Genomic DNA, 22,078 nt, shown 5'->3' with positions numbered 1-22,078 from the left:
TCATCTTTGATGGTTTGAATGTTACCTCTAGAAATTTCCCCCTGATAAACATAAGCTGAGATTAGTATTTCTGTTCTGCATTCCAGAACACGTAGTTCACATGCTATTTAAACACACAGCTTATCTCACTGCTCTAGCTATTAATTTTTACCTCTGTACATCCCCACACACATATCATGATGAGCATTTTTCTGGCTATCCCCAGTATTTACAGTACCCATAGCAGAGGCACTTGGAAATGTTATCTGGGGGCTAGAGAGTACAGTGGGTATAGTGCTTGGCTTCCACACTGTTGACTGGGTTCAATCCCCAGCATCCCCATATGGTCCCTCAAGCCTGCCAGGAGTGATTCCTGAGTGCAGAGCCAGGAGTAACCCCTGAGCATTGCCAGGGTGACCCAAAAAGAGCCAAAATAATTTCAAAAAATAAAATCATGGAAGTCTGTTAATGGGTCTATGTTTCTCTGTGTTTCTGGGGAACTTGGGTCTTGTTTCATGAGCAGAGAGAGCAGGAAGGGATCGTCCTGAAAGGACTAACCACATGGTGAATAGGATAACCCTGGATAACCCCGTAGTAACATCCATACTCCGTGGCCTCCTGAAACAGCAAGAGATAATGTCTGTGTTCCTGGAACTTTAGGCAAGGAAAGACAATGTTCAGATGTGAATGGTCCAGCTGGGTTATAGCTGTGTATTGTTGCCTAGCAAAAATAATCTTTTTAAAAACCTCAAACGCAAGAGGATGGAACAACCACAGGTATTAATTTTCTCCCACCATTGCTATTTGGAAGTATCCAGGAGCGGGTGGTTCTGGTGCAGGGTCTCTTAAGAACTTGTAGTCACAGTATCAGCTGGTGCTGTGGTCAGCTGAGCCCTTCGCTGCTGTGCCAGAGCATCCACTTCTAGTCTGGCTCATTCACTACTGCTGGCAAATTGGTGCTGCTCTTGGCAGGAAGTCTCAGTTCCTCCCATGGGGATCTCTCTCAGCGCTCCTGAGTATCCACACAGCACAGCGGCTGGCTTCGTCCAGACAGACATGTCCAAGAGAGCAAGTCAGAGATGACAGAATGTCTTTTTTTTTCCCCCTTTTACTTAGTCTCAGAAGTCACGTACTATCACTTCCCAAGAATTCCATTTGTCACACAGACTGGTCGTGATATGAGGCAGTGGGAGGCTACACCTGGGCATGAAAATCATGAGGTCATGGACACGAGGGGCTCTCACATAAGCCAGGTGCCACACATGACAAAGTCAGTGGGAATTGTCTCCAGAGAAAGCAGTTTGGCCTTATTGCTTGGACACGATGCCAGCTCCTGATAAGATACTGGAACCTGGAGTAACTGAAGGAGGAGGGGAAGCTTAAAGGATTGCTCAGAGGTTTTTGTTAGCTTGGTGAGACTGGAGGCATGAAGTAGAATTTAAACTATTACAGAAATAAATGGACTAGAGCGATAGCACAGTGGGTAGGGCGTTTGCCTTGCACGCAGCCGACCCAGGTTCGATTCCTCCGTCCTTCTCAGAGAGCCCAGCAAGCTACCCGCCCACAAGGCAGAGCCTGACAAGCTACCCGTGGCGTATTCGATATGCCAAAAACAGTAACAAGTCTCACAGTGGAGACGTTACTGGTGCCTGCTGGAGCAAATCAATGAACAATGGGATGTCAGTGCTCTGCAGTACTATAGCAAGATATGTATTTATTACAAGTCCAACTCTGTGTTCATAGATACAGAAATTGCCACTGTTACTATAAATGGGAATCGGTTAGCTTTTGTATAATTTGTGTGACTCCATTTTCACATGGTCAATAATTCTCAAACTGAGAAATCAACTGCAAATGGGATGTTTTAAGAAAATACCCACCTATGGGATGTCTGATTTGATTAAAATGGGTCAGAGTCTGGACATCATATGATTTTCCTACATAACGAGGATTGTCCCAATGCCTATGCCCCAAGCTTCTTGCAATTTCATATATTTATGAGTCTAACCTGGAGCTCATCAACTAGAAAGTTGTTAATTCCCCTGGCTAGCTGCCTGGAGTAGTTTTCCTCAGGAAAAACTTCTCATAATGTTCAGCTGGAGAACAAAGGCTGAACAAACAAAATAAAATAAAAATAAGTTGAGGGATGAGGTTCGTCTCAGGACTGTTCATCTCAGGATCAAGTACAATGTATCTTCAACTATAACCAATGCAACTCTTCCTGTTAAACCGGTAGTCAACTTCAGCAACTGATCAGAATTTAAACTTCATCCACTAAATATACAGAGAGAGAGAAAGGAGGGAGGGAGGGAGGGAGAGAGGGCGGGAGAGAGGGAGGGAGAAAGAGAGACAGAGACAGAGACAGAGACAAGAGACAGACAGACAGACATGCACTCACACACACACAAACACATGAAAACACAGTTTTATTTCTGCTGTCTATTTTCTTAACTCCTTTAAGGAACCAGATGCTTAAAAATGTATTCATCCCTTTGAAAAATAAAAAAAAGCATTCAGTCCTTTGACTTGCCTATATCTCTTAGAATTTGTGTTTTGCTAGCTGCTTTTTTGAGATTTCCCTCATAAATAACAGCATTCCCCAAAATTGTACTGGGATCACTTTTCATCTTGTAACACGTTTTTTCTATAAACAAAACTCTCTTACTTAAGTAGTTCCATATATTATCTATTTATTGACAATTCCCAGATTTTGTTCTCCTGTCTATATTTTTCTCTTGTGAATCCAGTCCTACATTTGTAGCTTCTTGTTAATGGAGGCTCAAATTCAATAGGCTCTAAATGGAATCATCAGCTTTTTCCACATCATCTCCTAACTAGTTTCCCCTTATTTCCCTATCTTAAAGAATTTACAATCTTAGAACCACAGCTCTAATCATTCAAGGCAGAAAATAAGCATTAGGTGAGAATAGAAGCTGAAATCTATTTATTGCAGTTGTCTTATTTAGTTTGGACGAAAAGAAACAAGACCATTGAGTCCATATCTACTATGGAAGCATCTCAGCTAAGAGTTCAAATTTAGACTTCTCTTTAAAAATCAGAAGAAGATTTTTAAAAACGCAGAAGATGGAAGGACCAGGAGATAGTGCAAATGGTAGAACATATGTCACCATGTAGAGGCCCTGACTGTGATCCCTGGCACCTCATGCTGTCCCCTCCATCACTGTTAGGAGGGGACCCTGGTGCTCTCTGATACTACTTAGGGTAGACCTTGTTAAGAAAAAAAATAATTGAAGAACAGGCAATACTATAGAACAACAGATTAGAGCTGAGTTGATATCCCACCTAAACTTAAACTCTCGGCTCCTGTACTATTCAAAATGATTACAATAGATGCTGAGCTCCTCTCATTGACACATTTCATTTCTCTGTTCCTCGAGGTACTCATCTGAGCTTTTACTTCAGTTCTAACTCCTTTTCTTCATACCTCCACTACACAATGGGCAACTCCTATGGAGGCTAGATTTCTCTTATCTATTTCTCTTCTCTGCATCCCAATTGCTACACTCTTCAGAATCTCAATCACTGCTCATTTGAGCTTCTGGAAGAGTTTAACCTCTAAATTCTACCTGTTTAATCCACTGCTCACTTGCCACTGAAGTAAACAGAAATGACTGTTCTGTCGAAAGGATTTCAGTGGATCATCACTGCCTATAAAGTTCAAATTCCTTTAGTTCATGGCACAAGGCCATCCATGCCCTGACCCCTAACCACCACACTGGTCTTATCTCACCCCCGGAGTAAGTCTATGCTGCAACCCTGCCAAACAGTTTTGTTAATCAAGTGGATTATTTCAAACCTCCAGATCAAGCAGCTCTTTTATGCCTAGAATATTCTCATCTCACTCGTTTTGTTCATGCAACCACCTTCTTCTTCTTTTTTTTTTTTCTTTTTGGGTCACACCCGGCGATGCTCAGGGGTTACTCCTGGCTTTGCACTCAGGAATTACTCCTGGCGGTGCTTGGGGGACCATATGGGATGCCGGGGATCGAACCCGGGTCGGCCGCATGCAAGGCAAACGCCCTACCCGCTGTGCTATCGCTCTGGCCCCGCAACCACCTTCTTAACCAATAAGATTCAGTTCAAGTGTTTTCTTTCTGAAAATTTTTCTTTCTCATTTCCGGTTCTTCAGGTAGATACAACCACTGCACTGTCACATACTCCCTTTTTGTTCCCTGTACGTCTGCTATTCTGATGACCGTGACATTTTAATGTACCTGCTTACTTCTGATATGTCTAGCTATTATATGGACATTATAAGGCTAAGACTCTGCTTTATTTGTTCTTATATTCCAGGCTCATGCTTGATGTATAAAAATGAACTAAATATTAAATGAATCTGTACATTACTATTCCAAATAATTGCTTACAAGTAGGCTATTCTATTAAATAGGTTTATTATCTTACTGTAATCCTCTTTGCAGCACAGTTTTTATTTAAGAGTGGTTCAAGGGTTAAACACTATTCTAAGTTTAAGCAAATTATTGCAATTTCTAAAATGGTGGTAGCTTAAATCAATGAGGTTTACCTGCATTAGCAATGTATTTCCCGTTTTCTATAGTGCCTCCTTATAGTGCCTCTTACATGTAGGGCAAATGATTGATAAGTAATTTGTGACTCAGGTTAATTGTATCACATGTAGGACACACATCAGTGTGCCTTATGGGTATGGCTTATAAATAACACTAGGTTATAACTGTCAAACCTCTTAATGAGGAAACGAACACAAAAGGACCTTTAAAGAGCCAATTATGAGTCAACCAACTTTCAAGGCACAAGAGAATATAAATGGCACCTCTCCAAGAAATGTACTTTGTATTATTCCCTAAAAATCTATATAAATATAATAGTAAAAGAATTAAACCTCATACTATCAAATAAAGTAACATTAAAACATCTCCTTTGGAGTTCTATAGATATTCATTTATTCAATAAATAATTTATTTTGGTATCAATTGTATGCAAGGCTGTATTCTAAATTGTAAGGCAATTGTTGCCTTTATAAACAAGACTAAGGAATGGGAGGAGTCAGTAGAATATGGTGAAATATAATAAAATAACCAAGTTGGATATACAGCCCAGTTCTATAACACCTGAAATAAGTATGAGGACCTGGGTTCAATCCCTGGCACTGAGAAGAAAAATAGAAAAGTTATTAGGTAGTCCACGGCTAAGTAGCATTTAAAGACAAAAGGAACTTTACTATGGAAATGACAAATTTTCCACCAGCACCAATACATATTTTGCAGGTTTCTCAAGAAGTTTACATTTAGTGCAACAGACAGTAAAGAATAGAATAAGAACAGAAGGTGAATTAACAGACAACAAAAAGTAAGTGAAATATAGAGTCTTCCCAGAGAGAATTGACGGGAGGAGAGTTACAATTGAAAATAGGGTGGTTTCCCCACTTCTCTGAGCACAAAATGGAGAGACGCACCCAAATGCGCGGCGTGGCTGGCGGGAGATCGAGGGCGGGGAAGTACCGGTCTCCGCCCACATCGGCACTTAAAGAGAGTGCAGCCACGTGGGCTTTCCCACTTCGCCGCGCCCGCAGCCCCAGTATGACTGAGGAGGACAAGGGAGCTTTCCCACTTCCGCCCGTGCGGGGGGCCCGGTATTTCTCTAGGTTTTCCCATCTTATGAGCACCATAAAAGGGTAAAAGATTGTAGTGATAGAATTTCAGGCAGAATTTTCCCTGGACTTTATACAGAAACCCAAAACCGCGCGGCCGCTGTCGCGCAACCTAATGTTATCTTAGTATCAGCAATATGTAATGGTTCCTTTTTAATGGGTCGGACTTTTGTGGGAGATCCTAACAAGAATAGTAAGTCTTTTGTTGAAATATTGAAGGCAATCAAAGTGGTAGCCATCTCTCTAGACTGAACTAAGCTATATCCCCACACCGGCTGAGAAGAAATATCCTTCTTTCTCGGGAAGAAACGCGGCGTGGTGTCAAACATAGTGTGATGTCCATTAAGCAAACAGACCTGGTGGTGTGGGAATGGGATATAAGGGGAAAAATTATGTACATGGAACAGCGGGACGCTGGTGGAATCTCGAGCCAGAGCCGATACCAGCGCAAGAACCTTTGGTTCCAGAAACTGCTTGCAGACACTCTACTAGACTATCAACTAAGCCAGAGCCCCACGCCGGCTGATGACGGGAAATAACCATCCTCTTCGGTTTTTTTTCCCTTTGTCAGACAGCGTGGCGATTACTAAACAGGCGTGAACTCGGTGGCGCGGGGCAAGGGGGAAAAAGAAAAGTTATGTAACAAACAGCGGGACTTAATACCTCTATATACTTAGCAATGGAGAACTATCAAATGCCTCCTTGGCAATAGGACTGTCTTTTTCTTTTTGGGGGGAAACCCCAGCAACGGTAGTGAGTTGTGTGTTGAAACATGGAATGTAATCAAGGTAAAGTGTAAACGAAGTGAAACTTATCACGTACAAGGGTGGGGACTGGAGAGGTGGGAGGGGGCGGCAGATATACTGGGGGGGTTGGTGATGGAAGATGGGCACTGGTGAAGGGAAGGGTGTTTGAGTATTGTATAACTGACATAATCCTGAGAACTATGTAACCCTCCACTTGGTGATTCAATAAAAAAAATTAAAAAGAAAAAAAAAAGAAAATAGGGTGGTTAACCTCATTCACTGTTGATTGGGAATGTGATCTGGCTCAGCCTCTATGGAAAACAGTGAGAAGATTTCTCAAAACAGAGATAGTACAAAAGTTAAGGTGCTTGCCTTACATTCCACTGACCCCAGTTCTAATTCCTGGCACTGTCAGAGCCACTCCTAAGCACAGAGCCAGTAATAACCACTGAGTACTTAAGGATTATGACTCTCCTCACCTCCCTCCCATCAAAAAAAAAAAGCAAGACTAGCATTTTCATTTGGTGACTTCACTTCTTGGCATCTGCCCAAAACACAAAAAACACTAATTAAAAAATATCTGTGCACACCTATGTTCATTGCAGTACTTAGTTATAAGAGCAGGAGAAATACATAGCCCCAATATCCAATGACAGATGTCAGGATAAAGAATCTGTGGTATATATACACATTGAAACATTGCACAACTATAAGAAAAGATGAAATCCACTGCAATGTGAATGAAACTGGAGGTATCATGTCAAGCAAAATACGTCAGGAGGAGAAAGACCAGTGTGGTATACAGGGAAACAAAAAAAGAGAGTTAAACAATGACAAACTCTTGGTCTTGAGTTACAAAACTCAGATTACCAGGCGGGGGGTCAGCTTGGTGGGGTCAGGTAGTGGGGAAGCAGGAGAAATGAAAAAGTAGACTAGCGGTTATCCTCGGACAGTGGTAGAGGGTCTTGAGCACTTTGGAAGTGGTGGGTTCAGTAACTTTGTACACCAATACCGTAAATGTTAACTTTATTACAACCATGTTAACTCAACTATAACTAGAAAAGTATAAACTTAAAAAAAAAGCAACCAGGTGATCAGAAAAAGCTTCAGTGATAAGCATAGTTTAAACAGAGCTGAAAGAAAGGAAAAGAATGAGCCATGTGCCTCTAGAAGAGCATTCCAACAGAGAAAATGAATAGCAGATACATGAGACCAGAGCAACAGTACGGTGGGTAGGGCGCTTGCCTTGCATGAGACTGACCAGGGTTCAACACCCAGCATCCCATATGGTCCCCCAAGCCCTACCAGGAGTGATCATTGAACACAGAGCCAGGAGTAAATCCTGAGCACTGCCAGGATGAAGCCCACTCCCTCCTCTAAAATGTTTTAATATCAGGTACAGAGGTAGGTCTATGTCTAAAACCTTCAGGCAGTTGGTGGGGGTCTAAACCCAGTGATTCTCAGGAGTTGCTCCTGGCTCCAAGCTCAGGAATGACCCTGTCAATGCTCAAGGGACCACATACGGTGCTGGGGGCTCAAACTGGGGTTGGTGGGATGCAAAACACAAGTCTTAATTGCGATGCTTTCTCTCCAGCCCCTGTTCTCTTTTTATAATAAATATTTTATACTTTCCCCTTACTATCCTGAAATTAAAATTAAAGCTAATAAAACCTATCCATACATCTAACTTCAGAGGAACCAATGTAATGCAAATATAATACATAAATCAAATTTAAAGTAAAACATCTATTTCAAAATAGAGATATTCTTATGTGAACACTGTAAAAAGACATAGTGAAATGTGTCACCTTTTGGGAAACACTGTGAATGTGACAGCTACAAATGTGAACTGATGAAAGAATGTTCTAGAAATGCAAATGTCACAGATGGCAATGCTGATGCTATATCTGACATGATTTTCCAAAATGGCAGACTATATCGTCCCACGATTTGCATAAGAGCAGAATTTCTGAAACATCAAGTATAGTTTAAAATCATGCAGAATTATTTTTGTATTTAGATAAAATTAAGTTCTAGGCTCAAGGTGTTTTTTTTTTTCCAGAAACTTCAAGAATTTCCCATGCGACATTCAAAAGTCACAAGGAATGTATACAAGGGGACCTTTTGCTGATAATGAATTTGCTATGCCTTATGGGGGTTACATAGGTGTGGACATTTTTAACATATTAAGACCTCAAGCCATATATTTAGAATGAATGTGTTCATTTAAAAGAAATTAAACCTAAAAAAATGATTTAAAAAAGGAAGTCATAACACTGCTGGGGGTGTGGCCCCAGTGGTGGAGAACATGCCTGTTCCAGACCCTGGTTACTATACGGAATTGCCTCTCACATCTGGTGCGAGTTTCTTTTTTGTTTGTTTTTATTATGGGGAGTGGGGGAATGGTCCCCAGCACTGCTTGCCCTATACTCCCCCAGTACCATCAGGTATGGTCCTAGTGAACCCTGAACATCATTGGACTGAGCACCGTGGGGAATAACCCCCACCACAATAAAAATACAAAATGAAGAAAAGAAATTCATAAGGGAATTTGGAGGATGGGCTGGCAGCAAAGGCTTCTAAAATGCCATTCAATCGTGGGACAATCCAAAACTCTTGCCTGAGATTTCTGAAACATGCCCCAGTGAGTCCACTACTCCCGCTGAGACTATTACGTGCCAGTCTCATCTCAATGGAATGGGAGGCCCCTGGAGAGTTTTGAATAGAGGAGTAATGTGATCTGACATGTTTTCAAAGGATTGCTCTGACCTTAGAGGTAGAAGTAAGCAAGGGCTGATGGAGAGATGGGTTAAAAGGCTATCATAAAAGGCAGGTGAAGAAGATAGTGGCTTAGCCAAGGGCAATTGCAAAGTGGTAATCATGCAGTATCAGAGAAGACCTTCACAAGTGTCAAGCAGGTCCTAAGGGACATGAAAGAAATAGAAAGGATGCAGTATATTTATTAGACTAGAAGAAGTCAAGAATAATTTTCAGTACTCTCAGCAATTCTCATATAGGCTCCTTCATTATTCGATGCAATTAAAAAAATATTTCAGGGCCACATTTGTGTCATTTTATATTGAAAGATAATGAAACATTATCTCTATTAAAACGAGATTCAATATATTTCTAAAATAGAAAAGCATGCTTCTTGCTTCAGTGAAATATTTTATCTTAGCCATTTCTTTGATAATTTAAGATCTTACAATACCTTAAGCTCAGTGTAAAGAACATCAGTTTGTCATTTGAGAGTTTTCCTAACTGTAGAAATCCGGGAGATTATGCTGGATTTAAGTTAAGACTGGAACCTAGTAAAGTGATTTTTTTAAAGCTCTGAGATCACAGATAAATTAAAATTTGACTCATTCTTTCAAAATTGAGGAACAGTTAATTGAGGTTTCTGGTTCTTTGACCCCCAAATACAATGAATTTTTGTATTTAATGGTCAAATCTTTCCCTTAAGAATTTGAGAGAGATGAGTACTGTAATAAAACCATTTTAAAGGAGCCTTATTTCAGAACTATTTCAAACTGGTGCAAACGGGAAAGACCGTGTCTTTTCCCCTAAGGCTAAAGACTAGGATGTCATGCCACTCAGGTGCAACTCGACCCTTGTTAATGAAACCATGTAGAGCTATTTTATCCCTGAAGTCGCTGTGTCCTAACCTGTTGCCATTGATTTGGAAATGGCTTCAAATATGTCCAAGTTGTCCTTGAATTGTCTCGCCATGGACATCAGCAGTTGTCTCCCTTCTACCATGTAGAAAAATACTTGAACTTAATTTTCTTCCGGATATTGGGGGATATCTGCCTGTTTTTCAAAGTGTTTATTTACTGCTGTTACTATTTGATTAGAATGCATTAAATAAAAGGAAACTGACTTAAAAAATGAATTTGAGAGGGTTGGGGAGATAATACAGGAGTTAATAGGCCCATTCTTATTAGCATATGTGCGGGAACCTACTCCAGTCCCTGGCACTGCATGTCCTCTGCCCCACTCAGTACCACTGCATACGGACAGCGTTGTTTGGGAATGGGGTCTCCAGAAACATACTGAAAAATGTATTTATGAATGAGTATTTTGAGGTTTCTTCAAAATAATGGCAAGGGGAAAGGGATAAAGGGACTTATACAAAATATGATTGATGTCATGTTGGTAATTGTAAAAACTGATTGTTAAGTAATGGGCTGTAAAAAATACAAGCTCACGCGAAAGGGGGTGATGTGATGTGTGTTGTTTCTCACAGGTTTTCAGGGCGGCAGTCTCTGTCTCGTTGCTCGAGTTCGGTGCTCTCAAGCCATTGTGTATGGACCAGATGGCGATCGCTCCTCCTTGTGCTCTGCTTTTGTGTGTGCTGCTGTGCTCTCTTCTGTCTGTCTCTCTATCTCTGTCTCTGTATTCTCTCCTCTGGTCTCCTTCAATCTCTCTTCTTTCGATCTTGCTTCTGTGTCTTCTCCCTTGCTTCTGTGTCTTCTCTCTTGCTTCTGTGTCTTCTTCTTGCTTCTGTCTTGCCTCTGTCTTCTACTTCTTACCCCTCAGCTCCCAAGTTACACTGGGAGAATATTAACTGTCTTCCTATGTCCACACAGAAAGGACATTGCCTTAAGGTAAACTAAGTTTAAAGTAACTAAGTTTAAAGTAAACTAAGTTCCCTGTGGCAAGGCTAAAAGGACAAACCCAATGTTATCCTACAATGGGGAGGATTCATTTCAGTTTATTTTGGGCCACACTGGACAATGCTCAGGGCTTACTCCTGGCTCTGTGCTCAGGAATTACTCCTGGACCACATGCGATGCCAGGGATCAAATTTGGGTCAGGCACATGCAAGGCAAGTGGCATACTTGCTTTACTTTCACTCTGGATCCTCTTTTCACTTTTACACATAATTAAAAATTTTTTTTTATAAAAATGTTTTAAACTTCATAATTTTAAAATCCAGGGTTTAATAATTCATCCAATAGCTGCTGAGTGACTATCATGTTCCAGACATTTACTACCTTGGGAGAAATTTATTATGAAGATAAGGTCTTTACTTGAATGAGTGCTCATCCTAGGTATACAAACAAGCAATGATAAGATATTGGAAGGGGGCCAGGGAAAAAGCTCAGAGGACTTACTTAGCATGTTGGAGTCCCCCCACCTCACTAGACCCCTGACACTTCATGGTCCCCCAACATTACCAAGTGTGACCCTCAAGCACTGTTCAGGGTGTGGCAAACAAAACAAACCACACAAAACAAAAAAATAAGCATCTAATTTTGGATTCCACATATAAAGTGCTATAGAACGAAGGCATGATTGATTCTGCTCAGTAAAGCCACAAAATCTTCCCAGAATACTGATGTTCAGATTGGCCCTATCGATTAAACAATTTTTCACTGGTTCTAGAGGTTTGCAAACTTATTTGGCCTACTGTACCCTGCAAAAAAGTTATTCAGTGCTCCCCCTGGAAATATACCTTCTTTAAATAAACAAACAGAAAGTGTTCTCCCAACTGCACCTGAGGTTGCTGCCACCAACCTAGATAGTTCAGTGTGTCCCCATTCAGAGTAAGTGAGACAAAAAGATGGCAGGAAGCCTTCAAAGAAGATAAGTCATCATGATTTTTAAGATGATCACAATATGACATTAAGAGAAATGCAGATGGCTGAAGAAATGAAAATATAACATTTAAAAGAAATTAAAAGAATAACAGGTAGATCTCTATGGCCAGCACCTAAAACAGTGCCAACCAGGTACAACAGTGCTCATTATTTTTCTGAATAATGAACTGCATGGAAGAGAGGGGAAGAAAATAGTAGGTTCGTGCTTAAAATACAAGAAGACAACTTAAGAAATGGGGAAATATTTGCAATTCACATTATCTGATAAGGGTCTAGTATTCAGAGCATATGAGAACACTTATAGCTCAGGACCAGGGAGTTTTTTCAAAGAGTTGGAACACATGCTGTGCATAAAGAAGCCTCCTGCATCTCCTGTGGTCCTCTGAATACCACAGCCAGCAGTGACCCTAGCACTGAGTCAGGTGTGACCCAAAAATGACTCTTTGATCCTGGAACGATATGATCCCCTAAACCATTACCAGGTGCAGCCCTGGGGGTCCCCAGAACTGAAAGGTATGGCCCTAGAGGTCCCTGAGCACCGTCAGGATGGCCTGGGGAATTTCCAGCATAGCAAGGTATACACAGCATCCCATTCTCAGGCCTGTGCACTGAACTGAGGTTCTATTAGCTAAGAATCACCAGGAGGGCCTCAAGTTCCCTGAGCACTGCTTGCCTCACCTCCACTCCAAACACTAGGAAATACGGCACAATGTTAATATTTTAACATTTTAACAAGCTATGCTAATTTAAAAAAATAGACAAAGAGATCAAATGTTGTATGATTCCATTTATAAGCAATATCCTATCCTAAATAGGAAAATCTGCAGATACAGATTGGTGGTTGCCATGGGGCTAGAGGAATGAAGGAGTGGGGAGTAACTGTTTTATGCCAAAATATGAAAATGTTTTAGAACTAGATATACGTGGTAGTCACAAAACATTGTGAATGTACTAAATGTCACCAAATTGCTCAATTTAAAATGGTTAATTTGAGGAACTTGAAAGATAATAACTGTGGGTAGGATGCTTGCCTTGTACATAGCCAAACCAGGTTTGATTCCTGGCACCTTATATGGTCCACTGAGTATGGCCAGAAGTGATTCCTGAGCACAGAACCAGGAGTGCCCCCTGAGCACTGCTGGGGTGTGACCCCAAAAGGAAGGGAAGAATCCAATAATGAAAAAAAACTGGTTAATTTGGAAGCTGGGGCAATAGCTCAAATGGTAAAACACATACTTTCCATCTTTGAAGTCCTGAGTTCAATTTCTGGCACCTCCTACTCTGAGCAGCCTGGATCTAGGGTATGGCTCCGGGGATCCCCGGCACTGACAAGGGGTGGCCCTGAGTAGTGCCGGAAATGGCCCCTTATAAAAATGTTTTATAATTAAATGGTTGATTTCAGAGTGTGTCAAATTCACCTCAGTTTAAAAATAAAATCAAGCGAAAGGAGAATTTCATGAAGTAAATTTATTGGAAAGGTTTCAATGCTACCGAAAAGTCAAGCTGAGTACAAACTAAGAGGTCACGAGATCTGGCAATCAGGAGCCCTTTAGAAAAAATGTGCCAGCAGTCAATTTCCCTGGGCTACAAGAGAGAACTGGGCCATAGCTCGTGAGAGTCCTGAGGATTTCGTAGCAAGAGAATCAGTGGAGAGAGAAAACTGAATTAAGATAAAAGAGAGGAAGTATTTGTGCAGTAAGACTAGGAAGAGATAAGAAAACCAAGAGGGTCAATAGGAGAGGTGTTAGTCTCAGAATGGATTACCTTAATCCTAATATTGGAGAGAAACAGATAACTATAGGAGTATGTGATTTGCAAATTTCACTTGGAAAGGGAACAGTGTGAGTTGAACTCTGATACTTTATTGGTGTCCTACTTTCTCTAGAAATAGGCAGGGTATAGGGTTTAAGGAGACACTGGAAGTTATCAAGAATAAATGGAAAGAGCTGTCTGGGCAGCTTTGAGAACTTTAGTGGAAATAATTACTATTTCCCACTCATAGACACAAATCTACAATGAAAATTCTGTCAAAGCACTGCATAATTAATATGTCTCACAAATTGCTCATCAAAAATAAAACCACTGCATATTATCAACTATATGATGCATGATATTGAATATTATGAGTGTACTTTTAAGAAGTCATTATGTGAGATGCAAGAGAAAAATAAGTCAGGAATAATAAGAAAAAGTAAATTGTAATATAGTAAAGAAGTATTAAGTATTCTACCCTCAGCTCAAAAGGAAATGAAAACTTCAAATATAATAGAAAGTTACTACTTTTGAAGAAAGAGATGAGCAAATATTTCACTATAATTGTTTATTTTTATTATTATTATTATTATTATTATTATTTTGGTTTGAGAGAGACTTAAAAGCAAGCTCTCAGAAGAGAGTGATGCAGAGAGTCTCTTGCCCACATGCCTGGCTGTCTTCCCTGGGGCCCCTCGGAGGGGATGGGCTCCAGCTTCCCTCCCCACCCCAAGCAGAGCCTCCGGTGGCCAAAGACCACCAGAACCTAGCTGCAGCCATGCTGGAGGCTCCTCTCTACACGTTGGAACAGGCCTCATGCATGAAGGTACTGGCAGAGGAACCCAGGTGTGTGTGATCCCATCAACGGCCAACATCCAGAGAGAGACTTAAAAGCAAGCTCTCAGAAGCGCTTTGCAGCCGCACGATATCTTTAGCCTTCTCCCTCTGGGAGAAACTGGCAATCTTCTGAGAGTTTCCTGCCCCCATGGGACAGCCTTGCAAGCTTCCCATGGTGTATTCATATGCAAAATCCAGTAACAAGCTGGATCTCATTCCCCTGACCCTGAAGAGCCCCCAGTGCAACATCATTGGGAGGGCTGAGTCGAGATAGTCTTCTAAGATCTCAGGGAAAGGACAAAACGAGATGTTACTGAGCCCACCCGAGAAATCGGTGATTAACGGGATAGTGTGATTGTGATTGTGATTATTATTTTGGTTTGGGGGTCATACCCAGCAGTACATAGGGCTTCCTACTGGGTCTGTGCTTTCACTGAAATTTTAAAATAGGGGAAGTACTAAAAAACTGATAAGGAGAATGTAGACAGTCACTGCCTTAATATATTGCATACCTCATTTCCTTGAAAAAGAGGAAAAGCCAAAATTTTACCCCCCAAAAGGTTATAAGCTGTTTTTTGTTACAACTGGTGGAGCATAGTAAAAAGAAGTTTTTTACGGAGGCAGAGAAATAATTTGGAGGGTAAGTTGCTTGCATTGTACTCAGCCAACCGTGTTTGATCCCTGGCACCCCAGATGGTCCTCTGAATCTGCCAGGTATGAGCCCTGAGTGCAGAGACAGAGTAAGTTGTGAGCACAGCCAAGTATGGCCCAAAATAACAAATATAAAAAAAGTTTTACAGATAATTTAAAAACCATTGTTAGTTAAAGGTTAAGAATAATAATGAGTAATTAGCTATTGACAGTAAATATCTGTAAACACATTTTTTACTGTTTGAACTTGAATATGACTACAAAATGAGCATCTTGAAATATGATGTCCCTTGTGAGACGAGGTAATAACATAATAATTGTCTAATAATCTCATTAAATGAAACATAACACCATAAGCCTACACAATTTCTTGTGGGATTCCATAGACACTTAAAAATACTTGCATATTATGAGTATTGAAAATAAAATATTCTCTACACATTATAGTTTAAATTTGTAAAACCAAATATGTATGGTGGAAACAAATACTGAGGTTCTCAAGAAATTTCATCTTTATAAAGGTGAATGCATAAGATATAAAATGCAAAGTTTTTCACCAACTAGCGAGTGTAATAATAAAAAAGAAAGAAGTATGGGGATGGTGCAATAGTACAGTGGATAGGGTGTTTGCCTTGCATGTGGTGGACCCAGGTTCAATTAGCATCTCATATGATCCCCTGAGCACCGCCAGGAGTAATTCTTGAGTGCAGAGCCAGGAGTAACCACTGAGCATCACTGGTGTGACCCAAAAAAAAGCAAAAAAAAAAAAAAGATAAAAGTCAAAAGACACTTTAAATATAATTTTTTTACCGTGATAGATATTCCTAACAGAAATTTTACTATTTAACTATTTTTAAAATTTATTCAGTGATATGAAATCCATGCACACTCTTATACCATCATCATCATCTATCTCCAGTATTCTTCCATCACACTGAACAGCTTTGCTTTTTTATATCATCTTTAAATGTCCAGTCATGTAACATTAAATAAATTCATGGTGTGAAACAGAGCTTTTGAACTTTTTCGTCTTACTAACAAAAACTCATTAAATAGCAAATTGTTCCTTGTATCTGCCTTGCAGGCCTTGTGAGTCATCTACAATTTTATAAATCTATTTTAGATACCACAGATAAAAAGAATCACAATTTACCTTGAATTTTAAATATTAGCCATTACTGAATCAAAGGGATTTTGTTTAATTTTAGAGCTTTTTGCAAGTAGTTTAGCCTGAGCCCAGTAAATATAGTGGATGGATTTTACATGGTACAATCATACTCACATCCCTTGTTATTGATCCATTTCTGAACAAAGAAGTAAAATGTTGCCATGTTGAAGGATCACTAGATGTCCAGGTACTTGACTTTCAAATTATTCACAAAATTAAATTTTTTTCTGAAAGTTAAATGAAACAGTGTAAGAAATGTAAGCTAGCAAAATTAGAGAAGAGGCCTGATTTAATTACTGCATTCTCCTGTAGTTGGTACTTACTATTCCACTATTTAACCTTTGTGTGTAACACAGTGAAGTTGTATTGAGCAGAGAAACATCTGGGTTTTGGATGCAGTTCCACCATCTGAATAACCTTGAATAAATCATTAATTTTTTTTTGAAGTTTCGGTTCCTGAGAGATAATATAGCAGGTAATGTGCTTGCCTCGCATGTGACTGACCTGAGTTCAGTCCTGGGTACTCTGAGCACTGTAAGAAGAGAGCCCTGAGCAGTGTCAGGAGCGCACCGTGAATACAGACTGGCATGGACTGATTTTTTTTTTTAAGATTCTTATAGGTTAGGCTTTATGATCACAGCTAGTATCACATGGACAAAAATGGAGATAATAATACTTGTCTGTGGCTGGAGAGAGTACAGCAGGTATGGCATTTGCCTTACGCATTGCTGGCACAGGTTCAACCCCTGACACCACATATTGTCTTGCTCACTGACTGTTGTGATCCCTTAGCACAGAGCCAGGAGTAAGTACTGAACATTGCAGGGTGTGGCCTGAAAGAAAACAAAAATCACAATACTTGTTTGTTTGCTTTTAGGATATAGTTATGAGAATAAATAAAAAATAAAAGAGTCTTAAAACTTTATATTTACAAGCATTTATGTGGAGTCAGGAAGATAGCTCAAAGGGTTGGGGCACATCCTTTGTATACTGGCGCCCTGAGCATGATCTTGTGACCTCTTGCTGTTCAAGCACCAGCAGAAATGATCCCCCTAGCAGCAGCAACAGTGACTCACCAGCACTGAGCCAGAAGTAGCCCCTGAATACCACCAGATGTGGTTCAGAAGCAACAAAAAACTATGTTATGTTATGTTAAAAGTATTAGAAAGTATTTCCATTGTTTTCAAACCTCTCAAGTTTTATATGACTATCTTTTAGGACACTCTGAACTAAAATATCATGCTTCTTTCTTCCTTTATTCTCCTATATACTGGGTTACCTATTCCAACAACAAAAAAAACTCAGACTGGAAAATGATCAAATGTGTGTGTGTGTGTGTGTGTGTGTGTGTGTGTGTGTGTGTGTGGTGTAGTGTGTTATGACTAGATCTAGGAATGAGGGAGTAAAAGATATCAAGAATAAACTAAAAAGAATTTTCCTCCCTTCTTACTTATTCACTCTCCCACAACTTCCCAGCTATGACGCCATTAGTTTGAGAGTATAGAGAGGACTGAGATATGTAGGATGAAATAACAGGTTATTATTAGAAGTGCTACTTTGGGAGAACCTCAGGAATGGTTTGAATCTTCATCTGTAGTTTCACTTAAATTACAACAGGTATAAAAGTGTAGTGACTCAGTAGTTTATGCAACAGCTGGAAACTCAGGACCTGTGGGTTCTAGCCATGTGTGAGACTTTTTTTTTTTTAACAAGTGAGTTAGTCATGTTCACTCCCCTGTTTGAGTTTTTCATTTATTAATGAGGACAGTGTTACCAAATTACTCCCAGGGCTGTAAAACAAAAACCAAAAAAAACAGAACTCACAAAGAGCTATGATGCCATGAAAACCAAAATGGAGGTAGCTTTTAAGACTAAATGTAGATGCATTTCAAAAGTTTAAATTTCATAAAACATGAATTTGAGCTGACTTGTGAGAGGGAATACTATGAATAAGAAACAGGTAGATAATCCTGAAGCCTCTCTTTGGAATTATTAGCTAAAAATTTTTTCCCACTCAAACTTTCACACCAGTAGTAAGAAGAGAGGTATTTTTTAGATAGTATCTGTCTCTTTTTCATCACTCAGAGTGAAGATTGCAAGTGAATAAGAACAGAGCCTGAAGGAGAGAGGGAGCAAAATAAAGACTTAGAAACTATTCATTCTGTTTAATTCGTTCTAAATTTATTGTTCTTTTTTACAAACAAGCATGAATTGGAGTACACTAATTCATAAACATACCATACAGTTTTCTTAAAAGGAAAACAAAAGTTAGAGAGGTTAAGTGATTTGCTTTTGTGTAAGATATAGAGTGAATATTTTTTTTTTGGGGGGGGAGGGGGTGGCGCATCACACCCAACTTGTGGTTGAAGCAAGCATTACTCCCAGTGATGCTCAAGGAATCATGTGATGTGGACCATCAAACTCAGGCCTCCTCCATGCAAAGAATGCACCCAGCTGCTTGCTGAGCTATTTCTTTGGCAGGTTTTGAACCTTCATTTCTATAATTTCAGAGCCCATACTTCCTATTATTTTCTTTTTTTTTTTTTTGGCTTTTTGGGTCACACCCGGCGATGCACAGAGGTCACTCCTGGCTCATGCACTCAGGAATTACCCCTGGCAGTGCTCGGGGGACCATATGGGATGCTGGGATTCGAACCCGGGTCGGCCGTGTGCAAGGCAAATGCCCTACCCGCTGTGCTATCACTCCAGCCCCACTTCCTATTATTTTCCTATTCTGTTTCAGGAAAAGCAGAATTAATTTATGGGGTAAATATCAATAGAACCTACCCTAAAATATTACAAAGGAATCAGGTTTCTCTGAAGAGAATGATTCTCCCGTCTCTTCCATGGCAACGTGGGTTATATTGTGACATCTCTAAATATCTCCATATGAATGCTTAATGCTCTTCTTGACTAAGCAGATTTTCATACTTTCTATTCTTTCTTACAAGGATTCACTCTGCCAAACCCCAAATTCTATCCCATGGCATTCAAATTTCCTTGATGTTCAATGACTTACTCTTCTTGGGTTTCCAAACTCAGATTTTTGAACAGTGAGAAATAATTGGCACAGATTATGTTCCTATAGCAGGCCAAAGGGCACTAGCCAGTCTACGTGAATTGGTTAACTTGGGTCAAGTACTCCTTGGACATAGTTGAGTATAGAAAGGGAAGTCAATTTTCTCTAGAAGTGTGGGCATTATTCCTCTACAGGTGGACATTCTGAAACATCAGATGGCATGTTTTGAAGTGCCAAACAAGATTTGCTTGGTTTTTTTTTGTTATTGTCCAATTTCTATGAAAGATATTGTAATTCTTCCAAGCATCTGTATTGAAAGTAATAAAAAATTTTTAATTAAATTTAGTTTTCTTGGGGGCTGGAGTGATAGCACAGCAGGTAGGGTGTTTGCCTTGCATGCAGCCAGGAGTAATTCCTGAGTGTAGAACCAGGAGTAACCCCTGGGCATCGCTGGGTGTGACCCAAAAAGAAAAAAAAATTTAGTTTTCTTAGAAAAGTAGTGTATGCACATGATAAAATAACCAGAATGGTTACACAGTGGAAGTTGTTCCTAAGAAATGCTTTCCTAGAGGGAAACATGAGCACGAAAATTTATAAATCTGTAACTGTACCCTCACGGTGATTCATTAATTAAAAAATAAATAAATTAAAAAAAAAGAAGCAAGGATTTGTTTTGAAACAAAGAAAGCCTTTTCAGGGGCTGGAGAGATAGCACAGCAGGTAGGGTGTTTGCCTTGCATGCAGCCGACCCGGGTTCAAATCCCAGCATCCCATATGGTCCCCTGAGCATGGCCAGGGGTAATTCCTGAGTGCAGAGCCAGGAGTAACCCCTGTGCATCGCCAGGTGTGACCCAAAAAGCAAAAAAAAAAAAAAAAAAGAAGCCTTTTCAATAAATGCTGTTCTAAAAGCATAAAAAATGTGCTCCAACACCTGTCTTACACTGTACAGAAAGGCTAACTCAATGTAGCTTAAAGACCTTGATCTAATGCTTCAATCCATAAATTATATTGAAGAAAACATAGAACCCTTCATGATATTGAACCATTCATGTCACTCGCCAAGCAGACTAGTAAAAATAAGCAAATGGAAGTACATCAAATTAAGAGGCATTTGTATCACAAAAGAAGTAAGATTATAATTTAAATACAGTGCACATGATGGAAAAAGGTATGTTACGACCACTCATCTACTTCCTTTTAAGAAAGCAAAATTGTCTGGAGATATACCTAAGTTGATGTACGTATGAACAGTTTAGTTTGTGAATTTCATTTAGTTTGTGTATTCTGTTTAGTTTGTGAATTTCGTTTAGTTTGTGAATAGTATTCTATGGCATTTTTATGCACTACAGTTGGCTAAGCTATTCACCTGCTGATAATCACTTGAGTTTGTTTTCTTACTTTCTTTGCTAATACAAATAAAACTATAATGAACTTTTTTGTAAAAAAAAAAAAGAAATGCTTTCCTAGAGGCAATTTCAAAAACAATAGCTGTTTTTGAAGTATGATTTAGAAATACTACATTGTCCAAGCATTTTCTCCCATTTAAGTTTCACATAAATGGAAGAAGTCCATAAACAATATACCCCTAACTTTTTTCATTCAATAAGTAGATCTTGGGTCTTTTTCCATATACAGATGGCTTTTTTCATTTTTTATAGCTTTATAGAACTAAATGGTTCTCCATGATTTGGTTATTTCACCAGAGCCTTTTTGATAGGCAAGTACATTGTTTCCATTCTTCCCAAAACCAGGAAGACTGCAATAAGTATATATATTTTCACACATCTATAAATACACTTACAAAAATCTTTCATCAAAGCAAGCATGATGTTTCCATTTTGATACATTAATGGCCAAATTGTCTCCCAAGATACTAAGTCAATTTGTTTTACCATCTGCGTATGCAAATGTCCAGTCGCCCATACTATGAAAGCTTTAGTTTGTCACTTCTTCCAATCTGTCGGTTTCAGTCATTTTGAACTCTACCTCCTTCCCTGCTACCTAACTAGTTCTCATTTTGTGAGTCCTACTCCCCATACCTCTCTTTCTCCCTCTCTCATGCACACACACATTTCCATCTTTGTCTTTAAAATTTCAGAAATATGACCTTACTTTCAGAATTGTGGCTTCATGTATCTGCTCTTCAGCACTCTCATTCCATTTTTTTCCCTTTACTAATGCATAATTTATACAAAAGCACCAATTTCACATTATCATACTTTTACTCCTATACTTACAAACCTCTGGTGGCTCCCATACCAACAAAATCAAGTCCGATCGTTAGTAAGGTACTCAATGCTTCCCAGTAACCAGTCTCAGGCTATTTTAAGGCCTTTGCATACATGAAAGTCCTGCTTGAAGCTCCGATTTGCTATCTTGACATTAGATATTTCATCACTCCTCTTTAGGAGTTGCTCTTCCTGTTCAAACCTAATTTCACTTGTCCTTCAAGACCTACCTCTGTGACCATTTCATGCTCTAAAAATCTGCTTCTACACTGTCTGCTCTCAGAATGTTTTGTTTCTCTTTTGGGGGGCCACCTGGTGATGCTCAGGTGTTACTCCTGGCTCCGCATTCAGGAATTACTTCTGGCGTTGGTGCCCAGGGGACAATATGGAATGCTGGGGATTGAACCCTGGTTACCCTCATGCAAGGTAAGTGCCCTACCAGCTG

This window comes from Sorex araneus, chromosome 1 (genome assembly GCF_027595985.1).
Source record: "Sorex araneus isolate mSorAra2 chromosome 1, mSorAra2.pri, whole genome shotgun sequence".
Lineage (NCBI taxonomy): Eukaryota > Metazoa > Chordata > Mammalia > Eulipotyphla > Soricidae > Sorex > Sorex araneus.
Note: the sequence above shows the minus strand (reverse complement) of the source record.